The sequence below is a fragment of the Dipodomys merriami genome, unplaced genomic scaffold (assembly GCF_024711535.1).
Source record: "Dipodomys merriami isolate MVZ:Mamm:240054 unplaced genomic scaffold, mDipMer1.0.p SCAF_3, whole genome shotgun sequence".
NCBI classification, from domain to species: Eukaryota; Metazoa; Chordata; class Mammalia; order Rodentia; family Heteromyidae; genus Dipodomys; species Dipodomys merriami.
The window spans coordinates 10873329-10880991 of NW_027204492.1; the positions used below are offsets into that span (position 1 = coordinate 10873329).

The following is a 7663-nucleotide window of genomic DNA, read 5'->3' on the forward strand; positions in this document are numbered from 1 at the left end:
ATGGCAAAAGAGGTCTGCTTTTGAAAGCAAGCAAAGGATTCATTTATTAAGAAAAAAAAACAGTTCTTTTGGGCTCTCGCTAAGTGTTTTGGGGGCTCAGCAATTACCCCAACCTCAGATTATAGATTCAAACCTCCCTCCCTCCCACCCAATTCCCCCTACCTCCTTGAAAAACAGGAAATCTTACTGTGCCTGCAGGAAGCCTTAGTCCTTGCAATCTTGCTGCGAGTTGGGCCGAATATTCTGTGAGACAAGTCACAAAAGAGAAAAGCTGCAGGCAGGTGCAGGACCACGACGCTGCACTGCTTGCAGAGGGCCTTAGGTAAGTAGCTACAAGAGTGGTACATGCCAATCAAAGACAGGCAAGGGTCAAGCTCCCTTTTGTGCACAAACAAAGACTAATTGCATGTTCATAGCTGTAGAGTCTGCGGGCACTAATTCGAGAGAGGAACTATAAAAACCTTGGACTGCCGCCTCCCCACGGCAGCCAAGGCAAAGCAGAGGGCTCAAGGAGCCCAGTGGCTGTCAACCAGCTGGGCCTCTCCCTGTCCTCTCTCCATCAACTGGGGGCTCCCACGTGGCTGCCATTTCAAAACTGAAAATAAGCCATTTTGTGAAAACTGAAAGGAGAGCTGTGTGTACATGACGGCAAGCCAACGAGCAGCAATGGAAAAGGCTCCAAGCCACTTAGCTTCCTTTGATGCACAAAGCCCAATGCTGTTGGCTTTGCTGTTTTCAATGAATCGATCAAATTAGTTAGGTCTTTTGACATCTTGTAGACATGACTGGTCGCTGCGAGTTGTCCTTTTCTTATATTCGAAAACAAAGATCTGTCAAGGTGCTTTAGTCCATTCTGTAAGGAACCATTTTGAATCAAGTTACCCTTAAGGCCAAGTGACGGGAGCAGCCGGCTTTTGAATTTATTATTAATCATAGCTTACATTCATAGAATACACTCTCATTTTTAAGACCCTTTTATTTGTTTGTTCCCTGAGCATTGATTGCTGCTCCTGATTCAAGCAAGGTTCTGTGCTCGCCTCTAAGGAGAAAACAAATAAGTTATCCAAATAGGAGCTTGCTCATTAAGCAGGGAACGCCTAATTGTGTCCACTCTATGATTGAATAACTGAGAACCAAAGTGACTTGTCTCAATCACAGGGCCTCTACATGACAAAGGCAGGAGGGAATCTAAGCTCCCTGCTCAATACAAAGTCTACTGTACATACTGTTTCCACACGCCTGTAAAATGGGTCTTAAACCTGCACTCTCAATCACAACAAAAACTAAAGAAGGAGAAACCTGTGCTAGAAGTACAAGGTAGCCTAGAGAGGGCAGGCGACCTCAATGAAAACAACAAACCATGAGTCCTAGTCACAGTTCTTATAGTCTTGAAATCTTTAAATTGGTGTGAATGCTATTCATCCTGCATGGGAGGCTGCTGGTAGACAAGAAATCTACTGTATCTCAGAAAACTATACCCAAGTGTCATCTTGAGAAGGGGCCTAGTATCAGGGACCAACTACTCTAAGGATCAGAAAACACAACCTGAGGTTCCTGGGGGTATCTTACACATAGGAAGTGGGTGAGTGGGAAGCAACCATGAGAAATAGTTACAGAGAAGGAGGTGTGAAGGTGGCTCAGTGGTAGAGTGCTTGCCTTGCATGCATGAGGCCCTGGGTTCGATTCCTCACCACCACATAAGAAAAAAGCCGGAAGTGGCACTGTGGCTCAAGTGGTAGAGTGCTAGCCTTGAGCTGAAGAGCTGAGGGACAGTGCCCAGGCCCAGAGTTCAGGCCCCATGACCAACACCACCCCCAAAAAAGTTACAGAGAAAGGAGCAATTCAACACAAATACATAGAAACCTTAAAGCAATGGAAAGCTCAGGCTGGGAAGGAGACACAGTAATTGGTGGCTCAGGCCCAGCATGTGGTCTAGTACACGGCCAGATATCAGAGCACCAACAGGGTAGCCAGCAGATAGCACGATGCCCAGTCCCCTTTCCTTTCCAAGGCAGAAAATGATCTTCTAGCTTCCCCTACTCTCTGAGGCATTCAGGGATCTTCTGTGATTTGAATGATTGTCACACCCTTAAGTGCATACTAACGTCTCCCAGAATATGTCTGCCATCCTACATGTTGCCAAAGCTTTTCAGGGCTCAGGCTGTATCTGGATGCAATACAAAAAAGCAACTACAGAAAATATAGCCCTACTGCAGACAACATACCTGTAACCAGCCTAGCAGGAATGCCTGACAGGGCTCATCCTACCACATATATCACTAAACTATTGGTTGGTGGTCACAGAGAGGAACTGCCTTTGCTGCCCTTGCTTCCCTCTTGCCTTTGCTGGTACCTACTATCTCCTCCATTCCTGGTGAATTATAATACTAGAGGACCTAAAAGAATCTTCCCAAGGGCTGGGAAGGTGGCTCAGTGGTAGAGCGCTTGCCTTGCATGCATGAGGCCCTGGGTTCGATTCCTCAGCACCACATAAGCAGAAAAAGCCAGTAATGGAGCTGAGGGACAGTGCCCAGGCCCAGAGTTCAGGCCCCACGACTGATGAAATAAATAAATAAATAAATAAATAAATAAATAAGTAAATAAAATTTTTATCAAAGTACTCCAGGAAACAGAAACGAGATGTTTTTTCTTTGTTGTTGTTGTTTTCTTTGCTTTCTGTCCTGTTTGTTCATTTATCAGTCTTTGGGAAGGTAATGGGGAGCACAGAAATGGAAGGACAAAGGGTGAACAAATACAGCAGTGCTACTTACTAGACATTGTGTAGAAAATGAACTATAAAATTACTGGGTAGGAAGGGAAGGGAAAAATTGGGAGAGAGCAAGGGAAGGGGTGACATTGTCCAAAAAGAAATGTACTATTTACCTGACTTATGTAACTGTAACCCCTCTGTACACCACCTTTATAGTAACAATAAAAATTTAAAATATAAGATAAAAGATGAAACAGTGTCACTAAACCTCTGTAATGTGCAGGTAAAAAAGAGACCATGTTAGGTAAATGCCTGTGATTAAGTATCATTTCCCACTGAGATGACCCAAAGATTTCTCTAGTGCACATTAATTAGACATCTTTGTCAGCCACACAAAGGTGTCCCTGCTCTACACTGAGCATGCTTTTGCAGAGAGAAGCTATGCTGTTTTAGTCATTCTTACACAGATATGGTGAAATCATTTCTGACAGGAGGCAGGACTCATACAAGATGATAGCCAGATCATTGTTCACTTCCTTGGTACAAATTCCACAAAGACACACGGCAATGGCAGATAAATGGCCATGACAACTAAGGTAGAGAGAGTATTGTTTTGCTTAGTATTGCACATGTCTGCTGCGGCGGTTTATTCTGTGTCCCATTTTCACTGCTGTTGTTTGGGGTTTCAGGGCTAGCTGAATAGCTATTCTCTTGATTGACTACATTGTTTTGGTTAACACTTTCAATTCAGCATTATTCTGATTGACTATGCCATCCACCATTCATATTTAAGTGAAGTGAATGAGAAGAGGATTTTTGATGGGTCTTTTGTTGTTGTTGTTGTTTTGTTTTTGTTTTTGTTTTTCCAGTTGTGGGGCTTGAACTCTGGGCCTGGGCACTGCCCCTGAGCTCTTAAGCTCAAAGTGAGTGCTCTACCACTGGAGCCACAGTGCCACTTCTGGTTGATTGGTGGTTAATTGGAGATAGGAGTCTCACAGACTTTCCTGCCCAGGCTGGTTTTGAACTGCGATCCTCAGATCTCAGCCTCCTGAGTAGCTAGGATTACAGGCATGTGCTACCAGTGCCTGACTTGATGGGTGTTTTTGAGTCTTCTTTTGGAGGTGATGCTTTTGGTTAAACAAGTGTGTTTGCAGTGAAATAAAACAATAATTCAATCCTAATAGAAAGGTAAAACTGGAGTTATTTCCACTGGCACAATTATATGCCAAATCAGAATTAGATAGATACAGTGTTTGCTGAGCATTCTGTGGCAGAATCTGACTAGTTTTCAGCTGCATTTGGTCTAAAATGTTAATTAAGGCATGCTAAAATGCCAACTTAATACATTATTATAAGCTAGATTTCCAAAACTTGAATTATCACATGGTGCATAGGCAAAAGTGTGAGGTCAATTAAAGCTCATGCCCACAGAACTCTGAGAAAATGGGTCTGACTACAATGTGTGGGCAAGGGCTAGTGACAGACATTCCTGAAGGGACATGAGGTGGCACTCTGAATGTGCTAAAGTCTCCAAAGCCAGGATAACCAGGGCCACAATACAGAATTGCTAAAGGAAATAGTATTTGAGATGTCATCAAATGGATTAGAAGATAGGACGTGGTCACAGTTTGGATTTAGTGGTGGAGCATAGCCAGACAATAGAGGAAAAGAAAGTCCTTATGTATTTGCTTTGTGGTTTTTCCTTGGGCTTCCTAATTGTGTACTTGGTCTTAGTAACCCATCCAGTCCTGAACTCTCTCCAGTAAAATGGGATCAACCACTTATTCTGCTAATATTACTGCTACACATTGGGGAGGGAGCTGTAAGGAAACAGGGGCTAGGGGATGATAGGTAAAGGGCACAGAGATTGTTTTGAGATGGTGGAAATGGCTGTGTGGCTGACTGCACGATTTATGAATATGCTATAAACTCTGAATTGTGCACTTTACATGGATATGATAGTAATCTGTGTGTATGTCAATGTTCCAATAAGTTAAATTTTTTCTAAGTTGTGGAAACCTTCTAAATATTTATAGCTTTAATCATACAAAATTCAAAACATATGTATTTGTCAATGTTACTACCAGTCTCATCAGAAAAGTTTTTTTAAGTGTTGGGAAACTGTCAAACTCACAGTGATGAATACTTACTTGCCAAACTTCTTATTTTTGTTTGAATTTCCAATTGTGTCCTTGGTAACCAAGGGTTGTCAGCTGTTTTCTTTCAAGTGACAGGCCAACTTTGGGGGAGAAGGGGGGAGTATCTGTCAAATACCCAGCTCTGAATTACCATAGCTTGTCAATCATCCTTTTCATTTTTTAATGTCTTCCATGAAAACAAGTGGCCAGTTGAACATGCAATTCAAACAACTGCACAAGTGCTTTTCAATACTACCATCATACTTCAGTGTACAGCACAAGGGATTTGTGCATAGTACTTAAGAATTGAGATTAATAAGATAAATACTTTTATTGCCTAATCAAGGGCATCCATGTATGAAACTGGACTTTCTTGTTTCTCTATGAGGGCTGGCAGTGAAGACTACAATGCCAGCTAGTAGAACTTGGTCCCAATGCCTTGTTTCATGCTAACAAGCCAAGAAAATGGCCCACCATTGCTTCTGTATGGTCATTGCAAATGTCAACATCATGAAAAAAAAATGAATTCATGTGATTATAACATCATTTTGGCCTCATAACCTCTCTGGGAGGATCTAAGGGATCCTTAGGATTCATGAGCCATGTTGACAAAATTGCTGGAGCAAATGCATCCTGCACCCAAAGCTTTATGTCATTTACTCATTCAAATACATTCATAAAATGTCTGCTGTATGCCACTCCCCTAGGTTAGATTTCACATAATTATAATCTGCTACCATGATCAGATTGAGGGCATAGAAGGAAACTTGTGAAGAGAATCTAGCAGGGGCTGGGAAGGTGGCTCAGTGCTAGAGCGCTTGCCTTGCATTCATGAGGCCCTGGGTTCGATTCCTCAGCACCATATAAGCAAAAAGTTGGAAATGGCGCTGTGTTAGTAGAGCGCTAGCCTTGAGTTGAAGAGCTGAGGGACAGCACCTAGGCCCAGAGTGCAGACTTCACGATTGATGAGAGAGAGAGAGAGAGAGAGAGAGAGAGAGAGAGAGAGAGAGAGAGAGAGAGAGAGAGAGAGAGAGAGAGAGAGAGAGAGAGAGAGAGAAATCTGGCAAGGTGATTCCAAAGATGATATTCCCAGTGCACTCTTGTTTGTCCAGACCAAATACAATATCATACCATTTTTCATGGATTTAAAGATGTCATTTCATGGACTTATAGCTATCATACCCACCACAGGCATACTGCATAAGCTATAGCAGCTCAGCACACAGGCCCATCCGTCTGTGCCTTCAGCCACCCACAGTATTTCAGAACTAGTGACTTCAAAACAGGTGAATTCTTTACTTGGTAAAATCAGTCTGTGCAAATTACAAATGCTATATGTATTCTTTTTTTAACAACATAATCAGATTTATTTAGTTTAACAGTTCTGATCTTTAAAAAAAATGATGTCAAAAGAAAACATACATATAGGTACCCATCCCAACAAACTCAGATAACCTACAGAAAAAGAAAAGGCTAATAAGTTACGTTTAACAGAGAAAATTATCTTTGTTTCTCGAAGATGTTTCCACGTCCCATTCCACGTCCTCTTGCTCTTGCAGCCACTTGGGCCTTCAGAATAGCAGCTTTTCCACAGCCAGCCCTGGAGCCTTCGTTTTGGTTTTTCATGCTCTTTAACACTGGTGCATTTTTTAGCGTATCAGGCAAAATCAGAAAGCGGATCTTGCTGCCTTGGATGTACAACTGCTCCAGCTGTGCCACTCAGCCATCTCTGTACGGGAATGGGATGTTGGACATCTGGCAGTTCATGTAGTCCTCTGCTTCAATGAGCTTTCCTCGATATACCTCACCAGTGTTTGTCTCACATGCAATAATATGGTCCTCAGCTTCATGCAGGACTTTCATTGGCACACCAATAGACATCTTGGCAGGAAGAGTTCAACGGAGGCCTATACTCCTACTCTTCGGTTCTGGGACAAATGTTGCCACAGTGAAAGCATGAAGCAAGTGAATGGCGGGCCCCACCTGTATTCTTTATATAGATCTTTATGCATACTTCTATATGTTTTTTATGTTAGACTACATAGTTTATATACTTTGAATAATTAAAAAGGGACTATTTTCTATAAATACAGCTGCTAATCACTACACAGTATTAACTTTAAAAATGGCATATAGTCAGTGCTATACAAACATTGTTGTATAAAATAAATACACAGAGTTCTGGGTACTAATCAAGGACAAAGCTAAGTTTAATATCATTCTTCTGAGGAAGATTAGAAACAAAGACTCTTATATACTAAGAATGGGGTACTGCCAGAATGTTAAAAGATGAAAATGGATTTCAATTGGTGTGGTACACACTTAAAACGAAACCAGTCCTCACTATAAGAAATAGACCTCCAATTCCAGAGTCTCCTGAAGTTTGATGAGAGGGATTCGGTGCTTACTTCTATATTAAAACTTTGTTTCAACTGTGCACCGGTAGCTCATGCCTGTAATCCTAGCTACTCAGGAGGCTGTGATCTGAGGATCACGGTTCAAAGCCAGCCTGGGCACAAAGGCACTGTCAGACTTTTACCTACAATAAACTACTCATAAATTGAAAGTGGTGCTATGGCTGAAGTGGTAGAGCACTAGCCTTGAGCTGAAGAGCTGAAGGACAGAGCCCAGGCCCAGAGTTCAGGCCCCATGACTGACAAAAACAGAAGAAAAAAAAACTTTGCTTCAATATTCCTCTCCCGACCTCCCTGCCTACTTTACCCCCTGGTGCAGCTTTACAGAACTCAAGCCACTAATTATTATATTTATAATAAATTATATTACTTCCAAGAGAGGGTTTTTTAAAATCTACTAC

At 42.1% G+C, this 7663-nt stretch overlaps 2 pseudogenes; both read right to left on the reverse strand.

The window, feature by feature from the left end:
* Positions 1 to 204: 204 nt before the first annotated feature.
* Positions 205 to 6043, reverse strand: LOC138839730 (pygopus homolog 1 pseudogene; annotated as a pseudogene).
* Positions 6044 to 6348: 305 nt separating this feature from the next.
* Positions 6349 to 6729, reverse strand: LOC138839319 (small nuclear ribonucleoprotein Sm D3 pseudogene; annotated as a pseudogene).
* Positions 6730 to 7663: the final 934 nt, after the last annotated feature.